This window comes from Pezoporus occidentalis, unplaced genomic scaffold, assembly GCF_034315485.1.
Source record: "Pezoporus occidentalis ecotype Australia unplaced genomic scaffold, CSIRO_AGI_Poc_V1 ctg67, whole genome shotgun sequence".
Classification (NCBI taxonomy): domain Eukaryota; kingdom Metazoa; phylum Chordata; class Aves; order Psittaciformes; family Psittacidae; genus Pezoporus; species Pezoporus occidentalis.
The window spans coordinates 2,614,628-2,634,590 of NW_026916019.1; the positions used below are offsets into that span (position 1 = coordinate 2,614,628).

The window sequence follows — 19,963 nt, forward strand, 5'->3', positions numbered from 1 at the left end:
GAAAATGCTATTACTTTGGAGACACTTGTATCCCCATGTCATAAAAGATCCATGGAAAAAATAAGGCATCGTTCCTGTTAATGGTAGAATCTAGCTATTGTAGGAAATCTGCTAAATTAAAAGAGGCTCCCATTGTTTCTAACCTTCCTTTAAGATTTGAGGATTTTGGGGCTGGAACATAATGCATATTTTTCCTGCTCTACTCCTAAGAAAGAAGGAAGAAGGAAATGGGAAAGCAACATTCTAGAGTAGACATGAGAAGACATCCTCCCAGCTTTGTCTCAGTGCTTCTTTTTCAATCTGGAAAAGTAGTGACTGAGTGTTGCTGCGATGTTACATCTGCACAATTTATCAAAGCTTATGGGATTTTAACTTGGGTTACAGAAGGCTCATTAGTTGTCAAGTCAATTGAACATAGGTCATAATTATTACACTATTAGAGCATTATTGAAAAAGATAAATAAGTGTCAGGCTGTGAGATCTGTTGGAATAAAAGTATTTTAATAAAAATGTCAGGATTTTAACATTCCTCAAGTTCTACAAAACAAATGTGAACCTGGCTTCCAAATAAATGATGATAAAAGTTCAGTGATAAAGGGATACTGCTGCCTAACTTGTTAAAAATAAGTCACTGAAGTCGGAAAGGAAGGGGGACTGTATTTCTGTCAGTTTCTCTAGAACTCTCCTTGGTGAGGACATGAAGAATTTGCATCCAGGAGAGAATTGCTGTGTGACTAACCTTTACAAATCTTCATACTTTCAATAGTCTTTAAGTTGTAGTTTGAGTAGTAGGTTATGGTTTCCTACTAACCACTTACTCCAGAGAATACATCTTTCCATCATTTCTTGGACTTACCTCACATACCTTTTCTGCCAGCCATTCTTTTGCATTCAAACACCGTGGTAATGTCCACGACCAGCAGAGTAATGTTCAAAGACTAATTTACAGAATTCTCCATCGTTGCTGTAGAGCTAAGGTTGGTGATATACTCATGCTTTCCCTCCTCCCCACATGCTTTTTTTCTCTGACTACAATGTTGTGTAGTTTACGTCTCTCTATTTTTATCGTTTGGCAGACAGGCATTGTCCAAGAGTATGAGAATGTGTCTCATAATGTGCAAGGCAGCTGCAGCATGTCACATTTGCACTTTCTAAGCATCAACACAGAATTTCCTTTGCTGGATAGAAATTTGCATGCAGATTGAAGGCATTAAAATACTGTGCCTCTAGGAAATCTTGGTGGAACTTGATCCATTTGTTGCTTACGGAATTGCGGTCATGAAAGAGAGAAAATGTTGTTTCCAGAATTTAGTTGTTCCAAGTAATGGAAATTTAGAAATTCCTATTTAAGCTGTTTGTCATTCTGGATGTTGGTGAAGAAGACTGTATAGCATATTCCCCTTCCATTTGAAGTTCTGGAACCTTGTCTTACCAGCTGCTGTTTGCAGGGCCTTTCATATTCCCTATGGGAATTGCTTATCTGCATGTGATTTTGGAGGTTGTTATTAGATTAATTACCCTTTTCTCAAAATTATGAACTACAGTATGTGTCTGGATGTGTCATCAGGGAGGTAATACGCGGAACTTGGCCAAAGATTTTGATGATACTGTGTGATGAGCTTGCTTTTTATTTGCTTCCTTGGATCAGCTGAGATTGGTCACATATAACGTGATGTTGTAGGATTTGAGTTATGTGATTTAAAGGATCATCTCTGCATTCTTTAGATTAGGCGCCTACCAAGAGGCAGATGTTATTGCAGAAGGTGTTAACTACCCTTAGCTACTTACCATAAGCTACCAACCTTATAACATGGAAGTTTACTATAGTAGTTCAGCCAATCCCAGATTGTAGTTCAAAACATGGATTCAGTTTGTTGGAGCATCTGGGTGCAAGTTTACTTTCTCTTATCAGGATTTTTCTGTAAAAGCAGCAGAGCAGCAAGGTAGACAGGTAGAACAGCGCTAACCAGACCCAGAAATGTCTGTTAAAATGAGGCTATAAAAAGCCCTTCGTCCCCGTACGTGAAGCAAATTAGCAAGGCTGCTTGCACCTCAAAATACCTCATCAGTTCGTGGGAAGAGAGGACTTCTTGGGAAGGCTTTCTATCACAGGCTGCCAAATCCTTGGCTTTTTGGCTTTGCCGGATGTATCCATTAAGAATTTAGGGAGACTTGCGTACTTCTGCAAAATGGGATTTGTTCTTAGCCTGCTTCTTCACAGAGAAGTTTTTAATTTCATAAAGCTGGATGTTGGTGTTCAGGAGAACAGGAAGATAAAAAGGAAGAACAAAAGCAGAGCAGATGCATTTCTTAGTGCAGGGTGATGTGAAGGGCAGTGTTGGCAAGGCTTGTTCAGTGACGCTGTGCTTCCCTTATATTGCAGGAATGAAGAAACCTCAATAGCTATTGAACACTTTTTATGAGCAGTAAATACACTGCAGAAAGAAAAGCAATGTCTGCAGGGCTTTATAAAGGTTCCTGTAACAGCATCTAACTTAGTGGGTTTTTCAACGTAACCTGTTACGACCTAGCTGCCTGGCCTTCATTCACTTTGTTGGGATTTATTCAGACCAGGAGGCGTGAAATCAGCAATTGCAGGTGGGAAATTAAAAAAAAAACAAACAGGTGTTTTTTTTTTTCCTAAGTCTTTTTTTCAGTTCAAAGCCAAGATTTAAAGCCAATTTTTAATGCCCCCCCCGCCCCGTTGATTGGCTTCTCCCCAAGTCACATAATTTTCAGTGAATCTGTTGAGAGTGCAGTGCCTGACATTATAAGGGGTAATAAGTTGGAATCTGGAAAGAGTCCTCCCTATATTATTTGTGTGAAGTAAGCAGGCTTGGAAGGCGGTGCAGCAGAGAAACAGAGGGATTTTAAAAAGAGTGACAATTACTATTATTTCTATAGCTACTCTATACTTTTTTTTAAGGAAAAGTGAGAATGAAGATGAAAGGAGTTGGAAGGGTACAATTGGTATGCCTTTTGCTCTGCAGCTCTTAGAAGAAGAGACAGGCTTTGGCCCTGGGAAGCTGCTCAGTGGCACAGAAGAAAAAAGGGACATGGAAAGCTGAATAATTGCCATGTCTTTGTGGACTCTCAGCTCCTTTGAGGGGAAGGGAACACAGATCCTCCACCAGCTTTCCCATTGTCAAAGAGCCTTGAGACTTCTTACTTTTCCCTTCTTACTTGTGCTGTGGCTGCAGCAGCTTGTGCATGGAAGGTGCAGATCAGCAGCGTAGGTCTTGTGGGAGACGTGGGGTACGAAAGGTATTTGTCTTTGTCCTGTAAATACTCAAGCTTTTGTTCTTCCCTCCCCAGCTTTGCAGCAGCAGCAGCAGTTTAATACCAAATTGTTTGCATTGTTGCACTGTATGGAACAGTGCTGGCACGCAGAACTGTATGAAGAGACATTATACAAGATTAATTTAATTTTTAAAAGAAGTTCATATCTTGTCCGGCTCTATATTGGGAAGCAAGGATGGGAAGATCACCACTGATAAAATGTATCTCAGGTAACTCTGTTGATGACAAAGAAGTTACACTGGGGTAGAAATCTGAAAGTGGTTTAGTGAAAACAGTTATTGGAGCAAAGAGGTTAAGAAGAAGATGAAACATTAAAAGCTGTTTTAAAATGATGATGTGTTCTGGCTAAAATAGTAAGGTCTCAACCATTTAGGATAAAGAGATGAAAGCAACCCCCTGCCTTTAGGCTGGAATGGGTATGTAGCTTGCCAAAACTTTTCTTCCAGAAAGTCTTGATTTTCCTCATTTTGTGCTGTCTAACCTTATTGTGGGTAGAATTTGTGATTACACATAATCCTAACCAAACAGAAGGAATGCACTACACTGCTGGTCTGGTTGTATGTCTAACAGCCCTTTCCCGTCAGTTGCATTTCATTCTGTCTTTGGGGTTGAACTAGTGAATATGCACAACCCGAGTCTGCTACCAGTGATGATGACAGCAGAAGTTTAGTACATCTCACTTACAGTTTCAAAGAGGAGAATTAGGCTGTTGGATTTCAGAAAACTTCCTACACATTTGTAGTTCATTTGAAAATTTCAACTGTGCTGAAGGAAATTTTTCTTTTAAATGCATATCCTCATTTCCCAGGGCACTTTTCATGCCCTAAACTTCCTGCTGTTAAGAAGATCCTAGACTGCATGGAGCTGACACACTCCTGCCCTGTAGGATAAGCATATCCCAGGAGCATACATAGGCCTGGATGGTCCTACCACCATTTGAGGGTAGCTCCTCCATCAGAGCACAGCTCTCAGTCCCGGAGCAGAGAGGTCTCAGAGCAGGTAGCTCACCTGAGATTAATCCTGCACCACCGGTTTGAGAGCTACTGTGAGAGCACGCATCCAGGAGCCTGTTAGTCTTAAATTGGCACAATGGCCATGGAGAATTCTTATTGATACTCTCATTTACTCAGATTGAGGACAGGAGACAGCAACCTGATGTTAATTTACTTGTGTTTATTTGTTTAACAAACAAAACATTTGTTTTATGTTCAAGTATATGTGTAGGATTTTAATCTAGATGTATTCAACAGACAACAAATAAAAATTATGCTTTGTGGGCATCTCGCTAGTGTTGAAAAACAGAAGGCTAATGTCTGCAGTAAGTAGCACCGTCTAAAGCAGTACCTAACTGCGTTAGATCTCATAAATCCTTTATACTTAAAGGAAAGGAAATTCTGCTTGCTCTAACATGAAATGTAAAACTTTCTACCTCAAGCAACAAACTCATCTGTCAAAGCTAGTCTGTAAAGCAGAGCCCCGCTGGATGATCTGAAGGGCAGAAAACAGCTCTGATGTATTACAGGCTTGCATTTGTTAGCAAATAGTCTTTGAGTAATATTTACCAGTGTTCATGGTCTTCCTTTAAGAAAACCAAAACAAGTTGCCTGTGAGAAGTTTAGCCCCAAAGAACAAGTTTGAAAAGGCAGAAGGAAATGGAGACCTGCCAAGCTTGTTGGCTGGAGCCATGGACAAGAGCAAGGCCTGTCTGAACTGCCACTCAGTTTTTATTCTGTGAGTTTGCAGGGTTGGTGATTAGAGTGGCTTTCGCCCAATTATGCTGTGATTATTCCGCTGCACTGTAATTGACTGGGGAGATATGCTAATACCTGTCATTTGGGATGATAAAAGATGAGCGGAGGACGCAATGCATTATTTAGCTGGCTGTGTGATAGATGAGGGATGCGCAGAGTGCTTTAATTGCTGAGAAGAGAGGTTAAGCTGAACGAACGGATGAATTAGAAATGAGTTTTTTTATGGCTTGTGGAAAAGTGAAATAAAGGGAAATGTGCTTTAATACTGTAGCAGCAGATAGAAGCAAACACAACAAGACGAGATCTTTTAGGCAGCTTACTCTCTTAATTTAAATATGTAAGACAAAACATGGTTTAGTGCTCAGTAAATAATGATAACAGTAATTGTAAGAAATGGTTGGTGAGTTCATATCCTTGCCCAAAAAATCATTATAAAAGGAACTGTTTTTATTTGAGGTGTTATTTGGTGATTTGGAACCTTTTAAATTTCTGCTGCAGTTCAGACCTTTAAAACCTCATTTCTAAGGGCTGTGGTACCACTGCTGAATAGTGTGTTTTGTGTGCATAGGTCAGATACAGATTTACATAAGTAATACCACACATATATATACATATATATATATACACACGCGCAAAATCTCTTGAGTATACGTGTTATACAGTTAATAAGTGCATGGAGAAAGAAGTGAGATAAAATGAATATTCATAGTGATTGGAGGAGTGTAGAGATACAATTAGCAAGAGTATACAAATAACTCACAAGTGACATAGCTCTTACCCTTTGGGTGGGAAGGTCATTAGAAACTGTATCTTCTTTTTTAAAAGATTACCCAGTGAAAAACAATGGAGTCAACCAGTAATTTCCCCATTGTGTCCTTTGCATTTCTGCAAGCCTTTGTCTGTGGTTTAGAAAAACATTTAGGTCTGTTCCATGAAGGCATGTGTGGATAGGTTTTTGGGAAGGACTTCCAGTTTGTAGTTAGGAAAACAAGGTGTCTGTAGTGTGATGGAACCTTTATGAAATGAAGGAATTGATTTCCAGTGTGGTTGATGTCCCCAAACCTGTCTTAACTGCTGGGAGGTTGCTGCTTCTCCATTGCAGTATGGTTTTTTTTCCCAGAATATGCTGGCTCTTGAGCCATTGTTATTGAATGATAATGGATTTGTCTAGAATATCCTGCCTCATGAGCTGAATGCCAGCTTGAGATGGATGCAGTGCTGTGCTGCTGAAGTAGAATCTGCAGGGCCCAAACACTCCCCCAAATGTAATTGTCACCTTGTTTTTTCTGCCATTCACCAAAACTTACTTATGGCTGCTTTTCATCATCTTACTTGGGGACTGGCAACTTCTTTTACAGTTGTGCAGCCCATTGTTACTTTTTTTTTCTAAAGTTATTTTTGAAAGAGCAGTTTATAAGGCAGTTTGCTGCTTTTATGGAGCGATTTATATCACGGTGTGCTGGTTAATATAATTTTTGTAAAAGGACCACTTGGATTTCACAAAGTGAGAGCTTCTGGTTGCACCTTGGCTTCTTTCCATCAGTTGAATAGATGCAGCTCTCAGAAAAGCTGTGCATCTTTAAGGAAAGAAACAGTAAAAGAACATTATTGTTTTATGGAGTATTATATAGAAAAATCTGACTTTTAAGAATCCCTTGTTGACCATTTTTAAAGTTGATATATGAGAAAGTTTATTCTACATAACTAGTGTAGTAACATATTTAATGTAAAAAGAAGCGCATTTTCCCACCCAAAGAGGGATCCAAGCAGTTTTGCTTCTTGAGGTGGGATACCCCAGATGACAGCTGGTGTTAGGGAGCATGGCCGGCCAATGCTTGGCACACTGCTGGGGTATGTAACAACATCCAGCCAGAGCCAGTGGGATATGACATTGCAATAGCCTGGTCTAATGCAGTGTAAGCCATGGTTCTAGTCCAGCAGGACACAGACAAGGACAAAGAAGTTATGGAAAGGGGACAAGGAGCTGCCTGCTCACCATGGGTCCCAGGTGGGAGCGGGTCCCTCCAGCAGGCACACAGAAGCAGCAGGATGGTTCTGCACTGATGTCTGCTTGGGATCAAGTAGCTTCTGGCATGACAAATATCTTTTTTCTGCCTAAATCCCTCTGCTGGTTTTGTGGTTTGTGGCCTTCCATAGTTTTTTCTCACTACCAGGTTTGTGATGGACCCTTGCAATTTAGAAGGGAGTGAGGCCCAGCCCTGCTTGTTTGCAGATAGCATTAACACCCTGGGAAATGATCTTATCCGACTGTGCATTTGCAGTCAGCTATTCATCTGCTTCTGTGTAAGTTTGTGTAAATACAGTGGGGATAAGGCTACTAACTTTTTTCAGTCTTTTCTAGTCCAAATTCCCTGCGAAGCACTATCTTCACTATTATGCCATGTACAAAGCATCCAGTGACTTTCAGCATGTTGTAACTATGAAATCAGCATGCAGCTTAGGGGATTTTCATACTCCTTGAATAATAAATTTTAACCTCCCTAGGAAAATAAAAATCACTTATGATACAACAGCAAATACTGCTGAGAGCAAGCCATTTTTCCAGTACTCTGCTTTGCCACTTAAAAGATTTGTCATCATTATATGTATTGGGTATATATGTGTGTGTGTGTATGTTTACATAGCATGTAAATATCTGTAAATAAATGTGTAACACATGTAAAATGTGTTACGTGGACACAGACTCCATGGAGTTAATTTCTGTACTGCATCATGATGCAGATGTCTGTCTGTCAGAGAATTTTGGCTTATTCTGCTGAGCCCTAAGATGTGCCTGCAATAAGTATAGATGGGAAGCTTAACTGAAAACAAAGCCCAATATACCTTAAAGAAACACCTTGCTTATGATCAGCAGAAACGAATTATAGGAAGGAGCAGAGTGTTAGTTCATAATAGTTAATCTTTGTTATTTTTCTTTCAGTATATTATTCGGGCAGTTGGAAAATATTAGTCCCCAACTGTCGCTTGGCTTAGTGCTATTTCTCTACTTGTAAGGATCTACAATTTAAATTCTGAGGCAAAAATAACTTACTTTGTTACTGATAAAAGATAAAACCTATTTGACTGACGTTGTTAGAAATAAGCGATAAGAAACTTTAACAGATCTATCAATCAAAACAGCAGTTTTATTTCTTGTATTACTGGCTCCTGAGGCTTTTGCTGCACCACGTGAGAGGTAATTTCTTACCGTAGGCTTTTCTTACTGTGCACTTGATGTACTTCTGGAGTGGGCGGTGAAAACTGTACATTTTATTTTGTTTTCAGTGTTTCAGTCATAAGGTTTTGATGATCTCAGCTTGTTCCTTTAGCAGTTATGTCTGGGCATGATCTAAGGAATCTTGCAAACCCACTAAGGTAATAGGAAACTGAGGTCAGGGGTGAACAGAGTAATTTTTTAGACTTAACAACACTGGGGGCAGGAGGGGGGCAAAACTGCTGTTATAATGCTTTATAAAAGCAAACCAACAACAAATCTCGAGAAATTCAAAGCATCCTTTCCTTTTCATAGTTTTCCATCAGGGCTCTATATAAATTTTGCAGTACTGCTCTAGGCTCCGTTTGTGAAGTGCCTTCCGGATTATGTGAGTGATGCTTGTGCTGGTTTTTGATCCCTAGATCAGTCCCAGTGATGGGAGTTTATTGAAGCCCCCAGTGGGTGAAACACGGGACAAGGCAGTGGAAGTTCCTTTGATAGTGCCTGGGTAGCTTGTTAAAAGAGGTAGCAGTGTCATCCAGAAGAAGCTATTTGGGAACCACAGAGTGTGGTACTGGAGAGAGCGCTTTCCTTGACTCATCTGTCACAAACATGGACCTGGTAGAGATTTTTATTCAGAAAGAAGGGAATTCCTCCTTCAACCCATTTCTCTCCCTCTCTACCTCTTCTCCCCCTGCCCCCCCCCCCCCAATAATTTTAAACATCATTGGCCCAGAGCCCTCCAATTTTGAATTTCAAATTATTCAGCTGTATAAAAATGAATAGACTCTGCTATGTGTAAAGCCAGGCACAGTGGTTCAAGGGCTTTATTTGGACAGAAACCTCTGTGTCCATGTAACTTCATGTAAATATGTGCACACACACACACACAATATACACACAGTAACAGTTTTCTTATCCCCAGTGGAAAAAGGCTTTTTGTGTTTCATGAAAGAAAAAAGTAATATAAAGTGTAAGAGGCTAAGCCCAATATCTGGGACAGAGATGTTCTTCTGAGTTGATAACAACTGTGAGTTAGAAAGAAATGTATTAGGACAGAAAAAAAAACAACAACTGAACAAACATTTGTTTCTACCTAACAGTACCATGTAAAAATCTGGAATTCAGAGGCCAGTGTAGTATCTTTCTGTTCAGTGGGAGAGCAAAATTGTGAGTGGCTCTGCATCATACTTTTTAAATAATGTATTTGTTGTTCTCTGTTAAACGTATTTCAAAGCTTACTAAGTAATTTGGTATTTACCAAATAATGCCCGTGACCAGTAGTTGCTGAGTCATGATCCAAAGTTAGCATTTTGGTGGGAGATTGAAGGGGACTATGACCAGCATTATGTTTTCAGCTTTGAAAAAGATGTTCTGGCAATTCTAAGCAAACGAGCTGGGGCTGGGGAGCAGAAAGTACTGCTGTTTGGAGGGCTGAAATTTTGAATTCTCACTTACTTTAAATGTTTCAAAGGTAATAAAACACTTTCTAGGAGTTTAAATGAGATATAATGAATTTGATTTTAGGGGGAGGGGAATTCATTTCTGTGGTTGTTGCTTAATCAACATCTACTCTGCCACTTCACATCATCTTCTGTCCTTTCCAAGTGAATTAGTTCTTTGGGCAGCACGTTAAGAGGAAGTGTATTGTTCTTGGCAGGGCACTTGAATTTCTAATTACCAGATTCCTGCCTTAATTGCAATTACCTGGACACCCAGGCAGGGTGAACTTTTGGAAAAGAATGTAATTAGTGCAGAAGAAACCTTGCTGCCAACTGCTTGTCTGGATATCTGCACTAAGCAGAACCTTGATAAGTTCACATCTCTACAGACAAGCTATCCATCCATTGAAGTGCTGTCCAAATGTTGTGCAGGTCGGTTGGCAGTGTGTGTGATTATTGTGTGGTCTGAGACCCAGTGTGAGGTTAAAGACAGCTGTTGGCCTTTCTGTTCCCACCTGAGTTTAGGAAGCAAGAAGGACCACTCTGAGAGAATTGTCTTCATTTTTTGTAGGTGCTCACCAATAAGGAGTTCATCAGATGCAGAATTTGTGTAAATAAATGGCAACAGCAAATTGTGGCCTATGTAAGATAAATGAGGTGCACAAAGTAATTTAATTCAAGTAAAAACAAACAGTTCAGGTTATTTCTTTACAGTAAGCCATTCTTTACATACAACTACAAAGGCAAAATGTTTCCAGCCCAGAAGAAATCATGCAAAACCACACTTTTGAGCTGAAGTAGAGCCATAGTGAGGGTAGCTGTGAATACAGGCTGTAGCATATCCTGATTATAAACTGAAATCACTTGGTTTAAGGGCCTCCAGAAAGGTTTGCTGCATCAGGCTTTTATTGTCAGCTCCCTTCTGTTGACTCACAGGAAAATTAAATGTAATTGATGAAAAATAAGGGAAAAGAAATTAAAGAATTACTGCATTTAAAAGAATTACTGCAAAACATCTTTCTGTAATTGCAACCTTTTAGTAATTCAGCTTTCAAATAGTGTTGCTGATGAGGAAATTGAAAAACTTCTGTGTTAAACATTTTTTGTACTGCGGCTTGAGTGCTTGGGGGGGGCTTTGTTTCTTTCCTTCATCCCTTTTAATAGAAAAACCCAAAATCCTCACAGAAACATAGGTGTGATAGATCCCTATTAGGGAACAGACAGACTTCGTCGCTGTGGTGGTAGCCAGTTGTGTACCAGTGTAACTTACTGGTGGAGAAGTTCTCAGGTAAGTGCCTTCTGTTTGTATAGAGGGAGTTATAAAACTGCTTTGTTCTTTCAAAAATGTAGTTAAGAGCACTTCAAATGAGCTGCTTAAATGCTAGGCTTCCTGAGCTCACATCACAGTGAAAGGGTTGTGGTGGGAAGGGTGGTGGTGGTACAAAACTCTTCCAGTTGCTTTGAAATAACACAGGGGTAAAGGAGATGAAGGAGGTGGGATGATGAGGCCCTGGTGAATAGTTAACTGGTTTAAATTCAATTACTTGGGTGTTCAAGTCGTTAACAACTACATCAATATGGTTTTTATTAACAAAAGTTTTCCTGTCACATATGGTGTGCTTGGCAGCAAGAGCTTGCTCTCAGCCAGCCTGACTGCACAGACAAATCTTGTTCAATCAGATCCCAGGGGTTGCTGCCCATCCCTCACTTATGCCAAGCCAGAGGTGACAATGCTAAAGGCTTCGGGAGGTAGTTCATGAAATTCAAGGTCAGCAAGTTTGGTGGGCTCAGTACTTAGGGGTTTACATAGCTTTTAGATTTTGAATTTGTGAAGAACAAACGCTTTAAAAAGTTTGGCTATCACAGTGTTTTCATTATATTTTTTTCTCTCCCCTCCTTGTTTAAATTTGGCTATCCTCAGTCTTAACACTCACACTTCTTTTTTTTTTTCTTTTCTTTTTTCCCAGACATACATTGTTTTAGAAAGTCACATTTGTGAGTTTGGGGGATTTTTATGTTCTTTCCAGTCTTTCTGTTTTAGCCAAAATATATATTTATGTGCCTCTTGTGCTAGAAAATAATATATACATATTAGTATTGGGGAGAAGAATGGAGAGTCATACTCCTGCACGCAGACAGTCAAAAGTTTCATTGACAAATTGTGATATTTAGGTGCTGATTTTGAAACATTTTAGAGAAGTTTCTTCAGGCTTTTTGGAACTCTTGGAAAATGTTCCATGTAAAGGTAAATGAAGTCACAGATTCCAAACAGTGAAAGTGGATCTGGGTAATCTTTTACTTCTTAGTTATAGCAGGTCTTAATATTTCTGGTTAGAGTCACATTGTGTTTAATATTAAAACTCAGATGTATCAAAAGCTTACCTGGAATCGAATAGTGAATCCCTTCGACTTCCCAATCGCTCAGAGTGAGCAAAAGGCCATCCCCTCTGAGGATGAATGGGGACTGTGCTAGGATGACTGCTGGTTCTGTACCTTGGCTAGAATATGTCTCTCAACACATGTATTTTTGTGGTGCCAAAGTGAACAGAATAGACATTATGATTTGCACTTTGCTTTCTTTTGTTTTGAATTCAAAGGCCATCTCTAATTGATGGAGGTTTCCTTTATGATGCACTTATTTTCAAATCCATCATGCAGTGCTTGTGCTGCCCCTTGCCTTCGTGGATGAGCTGGTCTTTGACCCAGAACTGGTAAATGAACCCTGCAAGGAAATCATTAGAGAATTGGAACGGTTGCGGTGGAGGGGACAAGGGTCAAACCATTACTTCCCCATAGGGCTGCCAGCTTAAATTGGACTTCTTGCTTTTTGGAAGCAGGTCAAGTGTCAGGGATGGCTGAAGTGGTCAGGTACAAAAGGATATAGATCATGGACTCAGTTCAGTGGTTTTAGCTTAAAAAAATTAAGGCTAGGCAGGCTGAATTTAGTCTAATGATTCCTTCTCTGCCTCTGTCCTCTTTTCTACCTTTAAAAAGCAAAATTAAAATCCTGAGAAGTCAGTGGGAGCCAACACTCTGACATTAATGTGCTATTTGTGATTTTGTTGGTACATTCATAATTTTCTTTAGAGTAGTTGGATCAACCTTTTTAGTCTTTCCTTGCAGTTTTCTTTGATTGAAAAATAACAAATGATATTTTGTAACAAGAAAATACCTCCATAATTCTTAAGAGAAATATGCTTCCTGCTCTTTTTCCCTTCCTCAACTGTTCTTTGCATAATTTTTGCACTCTCTTAAAAAATGTAAAATGACCTTTTTCAGGCTTTACAAAATGAATGTTTCCTGCTCCTGAAGGAAAAACTCTGCAGTAGTGCATCTATGGCAATGAAATGTATAATGCTGAATATGGGAAAGTATTTAATTTAGAAATCTGAAGTCCTTGAAACATTTTTATAATGTTTTATGTAACTCCAGATGTGTAACTATGTAAAATAAGCTTAAGATACAAAAAAATGCCAAAAAGCTGTGGGTATCGTGCTGCTGAAATATGACCACAAACACTGAAGAACAAAAAACATTGTTTTGTACTAAAAAAAAAGAAGGGGTAAAAAAAAAAGTGTCTCTGAAACCTGAAGGTCTTTTCACTGTGACTTCAAAGTGCCACAGAGACCCCTTAGAAACATCCCACTAGGCTCTAATGCTGTTCGTAGCTCATAGCAGTTAGTAGGTCTTGTGTCTTGTGTCTGTCTTACACAAGTCTGACTTGTGTAAGGATTTCTCCATTTCTGAAATAATTAACAAGATGCAAGAATTAACACAGGTTTGAGTGAGTGGGTTGAAACCCAGCTCTCCTTTTGAAATCGGTGGCAGTGGAGTATTTCTGTGGAAGTAAATACGCTTTGATCGTAGAATCACAGAATAGTTAGGGTTGGCAAGGACCTTAAGATCATCTACTTCCAACCCCCCTGCCATGGGCAGGGACACCTCACACTGAAGGGAAGGTAAATTAATTGCGATGTGTCTGATAGGTAAATGTCTTAAAAATATTAATAAGAAAAAAACTGAGGAAAAATACATAAGTACTACTTTGACTGGGCTATCCCGCCTCAGGAACACCCATACTTGAGATGCACAAGTCAAGAAGACATGGCAGGAGTCAACGTGAAGCTGTTCACCGTCTCCAGCCGCGGAGGGACAGACTGTGAGATCATGTGAGGAGAGCTGCGCTAGGTTGCAGGTGGCCTGCTTCAGTGGCCTCTGATTCACAAAGTGGGCTGTCTTCCCAATTCAGTTCTCTTAGTCTTACTCTGTGGGTAAGGAGGAACAAAAATGTTCATTTTTGTGTGTTTATCCTTTGAATATGGTTTATTATGGGACACACACACACACCCCTCCCCCCCCCTTAGTTTACACATTCATTTTCTGGGGGGTTCTTGTACCTATGATTTATAAGTAAGAAGGAAAAGAGAAAAATTGAGTAAGAGATTGTATTTTATCAGACAAAATTCCCTTTCTGTGGGGTGTCCGGTGGGTTTGCATGCTGCCTGCTGCTGGGATGACATCTTTTGAGGCGCTACAGCCCTGAGCACTCTGGCAGTGGAGAACAGACACCCTGCTCCTCAGCTGATGAGGCTCTTGGGCCCCACCATGCTGAGCTCCCTCCCCACAGCCAGCAGTGCTGTGGGCCTCCTGCCCCACAGCTAGAAGTGAGCATACGCGGTGAAGTGAGGGTTGGTGAAGGAGCCACTGGCCAAGATGGTGCCAGTGCAGGAGCTGGGGGCCCAAATCAAGATGGTGGGGAGTCAGGGGAACTGAGCACAGAGAAGAGGGTAGAAATAGAGAAGCATCACCATTTCTGTACTTGGAGAAGGGATTACAGCCTGTCCCGTGCTCTAACGGTACCTTGCCTCTACAGATCAAGAGAGACTGACCAGCTGGAAGCTGTTATGCTTTACTCCAGCTCCTTCCTCTTCCTGCAGCTCTTTCCTCTCCAGCAGGCTGGAGATGAGAAGCACATCGTTGGTGGTGTGCAGACAGAAAGAGGGTTCCCCAGCACTTTCAGTGTTTTGTCTGATATAAGCCAGCTGAATAGGGCCAGCAGTTTGGAACATGGCTCCGTACATTCCAGCTGGCTGAAGGGAGAGGCTGCTGTCCTTGTGTCAGGGTGGACTGTGTGGAGAAGGCACCCACAGCACGGCTGGCGACCTGCTGCCCAGAGTGCAAACCTTGCCTAAGCACAGAGGCAAAAGAGAGCAAGCTGGCAGCCCCTAAAAGTTAAACAGGGAGATTTTTCATTCACACGGGCTGATCCAACAGCTCCTGATGTTGATAATGATGAATGGTGTGTAATGAAGGGCTGCGCAGCTGAAAGAAACGGTTCTTTGAACATGGCTTTTCTGCTGTAGCGCATCAGGAGTAACAACCTGAGTTCCTTTGATAAGAGGTGCTCGGATGGGAAGCAAGCTGGAAGGAGAGTGATTTTCACCAGCTTCTTACAGAAGGCACACAAGGCACCAGGGCTTTTGCTTGTCAGTCATGCAATTTGCTTTAAAAGGTGAGAATTTGAGATAGCACGGATTATAGTAACAATAACATTGATCAAACTTAGCCGGTTAGAAAGGTAGATGCAACTGTTTCATGAACCAGCACATTAGTGTTCAGTTCACAGGAGGGAGCTGTGTTTGGGGCGGTTTTTGGCAGGTGAGTAACTATGTTCTCTGCCACCTCTGTCATGTTAGGAGGAATGGTGTCTGAGCAGTGCTCTTCCTGCTACCAGGCATCCCCAGTTGTCCCCTGTATAACATAAGGCCTTACTTTTTATTTAATGGTGGTGTTTCCAAGGTTGTGACCTTTGAGCTTTCTTCACATCTTTACATTTTTTTATTTCAGTGGAATCAACAGAAATTAAACCTATTCTGGAGGTAGCATTGCTGATCTCTAAATTTTGCCTAATATTCTGAACAGCACTACAACTTGAAGTCAGTATTTAATCTGTGCCTAGTTTTATGCAGCTCACTTTTCACTCATATAGGTATGAATAGAGATAGGTAGTTATGTGTATGAGAGAAGTGAGGTGTTTTCACTTAGCTGTTTGTTAACTTTGAACAGGAGATGAAGGACCAGCACTTTTGATCTTAAGAACTTTTCCCTCCTTTCTTTGCACATTTGTACCCCTGGAGTTATGGGTACTGTCCACTCTGTGTTTCAAAATCCAGTAAGAAAAGAAAGTTAACACTAAATGTCATTTTATAATTGCAATAATGATCACACAGCTGTGCTTTCCTAGTTGCATAACACGCGTCAGGATCGGTTTAGTTGCTCAGCCTCATTTCCTGCCCAGTTGTAATTCTGGTGACCATTATTACAGTAGGAAGGCTGTCCTTATTCGTTGTGGCCATAGTCTTGACAAAGGCCAGAACAGCATACCGGACGCCAGTGTAGACGGATGCTGCAGCTCTGGGTTAGCTGCATGTAAGCTTTTAGTGAGTGCAGGAAGCTCATGTGGTGCATATGGACAGGACAACTGCAGAAAGCACAAGCAGCTTATGCACATATGCCCCTGTGTGCATAAAAAGTAATAAAAAAAAATAACTTAGGTATGCCTTTCTTTCTTAAGAAATGTTGCCTTTATTTATGAGCATGTGAAATTCTGAGGAGGAGCTCTTACACTTAAATGAACCTGCGAGCAGCCCATAGAAAAGCAAGTGCCTGCAGCGCTAATAATGAGAACTGACAAGGCAATCCTGCTGTGTTTATTTATGACCTTCTGCCTTTGTTAGCTCTTGTGAGAAATTCCTCTCTAACCATAACAATATTGCTGGAGCTTGGCACTGCACTGAGGAATCCTACAGTGCCCCGAGGCCGCTCACTGGCACGAGTACAGCTCGCAACAGATTGGCATGGTTGTTGAAATTTTCATATGTTTTCCCTTCATTTACTTCTTTACTTGATTCATAAGGCTGTCTGTTTCTTTGGTACGTTTGTTCTGACAAGCACCCTTCAAAGTATTTTGGGACTTTGTGAAGATCCCAACTTACTGATTTGTTTTTTTCCCCTCTTTTTTGGTAGTCTGTCTAATGAATAACTCAAAGGATGAAATGAGCTTTGGTTTGATAGTTCCATCAGGTAGATCTTAGAAGTTGTGAGATACATAGGGCTTTTTTAAAAGAAAGCAGTGTATAAATACTGCCTCAATTTGTAGTCGTCAGCATAAAGACTGAGAACAGGGGACTGGAACAAATGCTCAAGCACCACTAAACAAATCAGCAATGACCTTACAAGCCACAATGAAAAATTTTCATCAGGGTAAGAACCACATTCTTCTTGAGCTGTAGTGCTTATGAACTGTGCCATGATGGAGCTTGCTGTTTTCTCATCTTCTTCTCACACGCATTCCCCAGAAGACCTTTCAGCCCTGCTGCATTAGGTAGCTCAGGCACAAATTTAGAGGATGGAGAATCAGCAATAGAGCTTCACCTGAAGGTCTGTCAGGGCTGAAGTCTCTTTTTACTTCATCTTGCAAGGACCAGGGTGCCACCATTGACAAGTCCTGCAGTTCCTTGGCTGATGTGTATGACATGGGTTTTCCTTGGGGGAACAGCAGCAGCAGGAGAGGAGGGCAAAGGAACACTGCCTTACAGGATCCTGCCAGACCCTCTTTCGTAGAATCATAGAGAAGCTTCAGGCTGAAGCCCATTTTTTCCAGCTCTATCACATTACTCAACGTGGTTTTGAGCATACTCAAAATGTAGTGCAACTAGAATAGAAATTAGTGGGGAAAAAAAGTTATCTTTCATTCTCTTTACAAATACTTCATACAAGTGGCTTCCAAACGCATTGTGTCTGTGGGCTGTGGTACAGCAGTAGTGCTTGCTGAAGGGAGCTACAGCAGGGGGACAGGTGATGGGGAAGGACCATTGGCATCTCAGATGAAGAGCTGGTTAAAGCACTCTTGACAAGAGGGCAGATGAGAGCACCCCACTCAGTAAGGCTCCACTGAGTGTCCACCCATTGTAGTGCATGGAGCTGCAGTTGCATCTGTGCAAATCACAGTTGCTGTACAGTGATCATTCTGCCCCTGCTCTCTTGGACTTTTTCTCAGAGCATTTTTACTAGCATCACACCAAATTGGTAGTTCTGTGCAATACCAACCTCCTTCTGTCAAGCCAAGGAAGATTTTTCAGGAACAACCTACTGAAAGCTTTATCTAAAAGACCTCAGGACTCCCTGTCTTCTCTGTGCTAAGAAAAAGCTGCAACTTTGAAGCATGCTCAGGCACTCAGAAACTCACAAAAATCTGTCTTTTGCAACTCATCGTGGAAATATTTCCTTTCTGTGATACATTAATTAAAGAACAGTAATAACTGGTATATTGTTTTTTCTGTAGGCTGCATAGACTGCATGGTTTAGCACTTCTGTAGTGACTCTTCCACATTTCTCCTAATTTGTTGGATTTCAGGAGTGCACCTAAAATTATGGACCTGTTGGAGAAAGGCTAACTTAATGCACTCAACGATCTGGACAGCCATGTCATCATCTTAACTTCAAGATACCTGTTCCCGCCCCAAAAGCAGTTCATAAGCTTGGCTGGGACAGCATGCTCAGCAGTAGACAGGAGAAGGTACTAGCCTTTCTTAAAGCTTAATGGGAGTGCTACAAGTTACCCTTCTTAGTAGGGTAATCAAGACATTATTTCAAAAGGAATCTGAGGCCAGGACACTTTTCTAGGCTTTCAGAAGCCTTTTGAAATTTCTATAGAGGCTTCTGAAACACAAGTCTGTCAAAGCCTTATCATCTCAAAAATATCGCGTTCCCTTGCTGCTCAATTATTTTGCACAATAGTGTGCCCAACCAGCAGTGAATTACTGCGAGATGTGAATTCCAGAACTTCAGGTGATGAGGGAGTCTGGTTCTAGCTGGCATGTGTGAGAAGCAATCTGAAAGTTTGGTTTCTGTTTTATTACCATCTTGGATTTCCCAGCCTTTTCCCAGGTTACTGGAAAATGAAGAGGTGGGAGGGGTTGAGTGAGCAGCTCTTGAAGCATAATTGTTTGGTTTTGCTCCTGTGGCCTATAAACCTCAGAAAGGATCAAGCAGTTTGTGTGCGTGGTGGGGGATGTAGAGCAAAGCATAGCTTTCACATAGCTGTCACAGCCCCATTTGTGCTCTCCTGGTTGTCAAACCACGTGCTGCTGGGGTTGCGTTGGGTTAAAAAAAAAGAAAGGGAAACAGGGAGGAGGATGAGAGATTCTTGTGTGATGCTGACAGAATGAGTCTGGAGTGACAAAGGAAGCTGAATTTACTGCAGTAAATGTTATAACACTCATTTCTGTCTGATAAGCAAGTATAATACTGCATATCCAGTTTGTCCAAGTTCTGTTAAATAAAAACTAATTAATTAATTAATTTATACTGTTCTCTGAGGCAAGTTGCCTTACTCTGTTCCCTTAAAAGGAAGCCTTTCTAACATTTATCACTCCTTTTGCTTTATACATTTTTCTGTTCCTTTCAGCTTCTGATTCAAGGGGAAGAGATGGAAAGTTATGGGAGCACCTGTGTTTTTGAAGTTTAAGATGTGTCTGTGGCTTATTTACCATCTCATTGAGTTGTGGTATTTGGTTACAGGGTTCTGTGGGAGAGAGAAGAAAGAGACGCAGTATGGTGCATGCACAAGCCCTGAGCTAATGAAAAACTGTATTTTGTAGATCCTTATTCCCACAGTAACCTGCTGGGACATCCTTTTTATCAAACCATAACTCTACAAAGGATATTAATATGCCAAAAAGAATTAAAAAAAGGCAAGTGCTGTAGATCAGGAGCTTTTAAACCTTGGACATACAGGTGTATAGGTTCATCAGTTGTTTAAGTTACTGTGATCCACACATTGGTAGCCTTGGAAAGTTGGAACAGCTCATATTACCAAGTTGCCTGGGGGAGGAAAAGATCTGCTTTCAGTGATCAGTGGACAGTTGATTGTTGGACCAACACTTTTTCTGCTCTCTCAACTGCAGTCTACAAAGCACATAGTATTGTAGGCCCAAACTTTCTAACATCATAGGTAATGCCTTCTGAATACAGTGTGGGGTGGTCTGAAAAGCACATGTGGACCGATGTTAATTAGTAGTTGCAAAATAGGTGTGCTATGACTCAAGGTATGCCTGTGGTAGTAAACAGTGAGGCACATTAAGCTGTGTTAGGTTGTGTGGTCATGTTTAAAGAGTTTCTCCTGCGTGAGCTACCCTGCATAGACCTATCGAGAATCTCTGCCCTGCAATCGCATGTGGGCGTCCTGTGGGATA

At 40.9% G+C, this 19,963-nt stretch overlaps 1 protein-coding gene across 8 annotated transcripts in view; it reads left to right on the top strand.

Annotated features, from left to right (window-relative positions):
* The window catches only part of ARID1B (AT-rich interaction domain 1B), a 329,485-nt gene that overhangs the window by 200,867 nt on the left and 108,655 nt on the right, over positions 1-19,963 (top strand). The window lies entirely within an intron of this gene.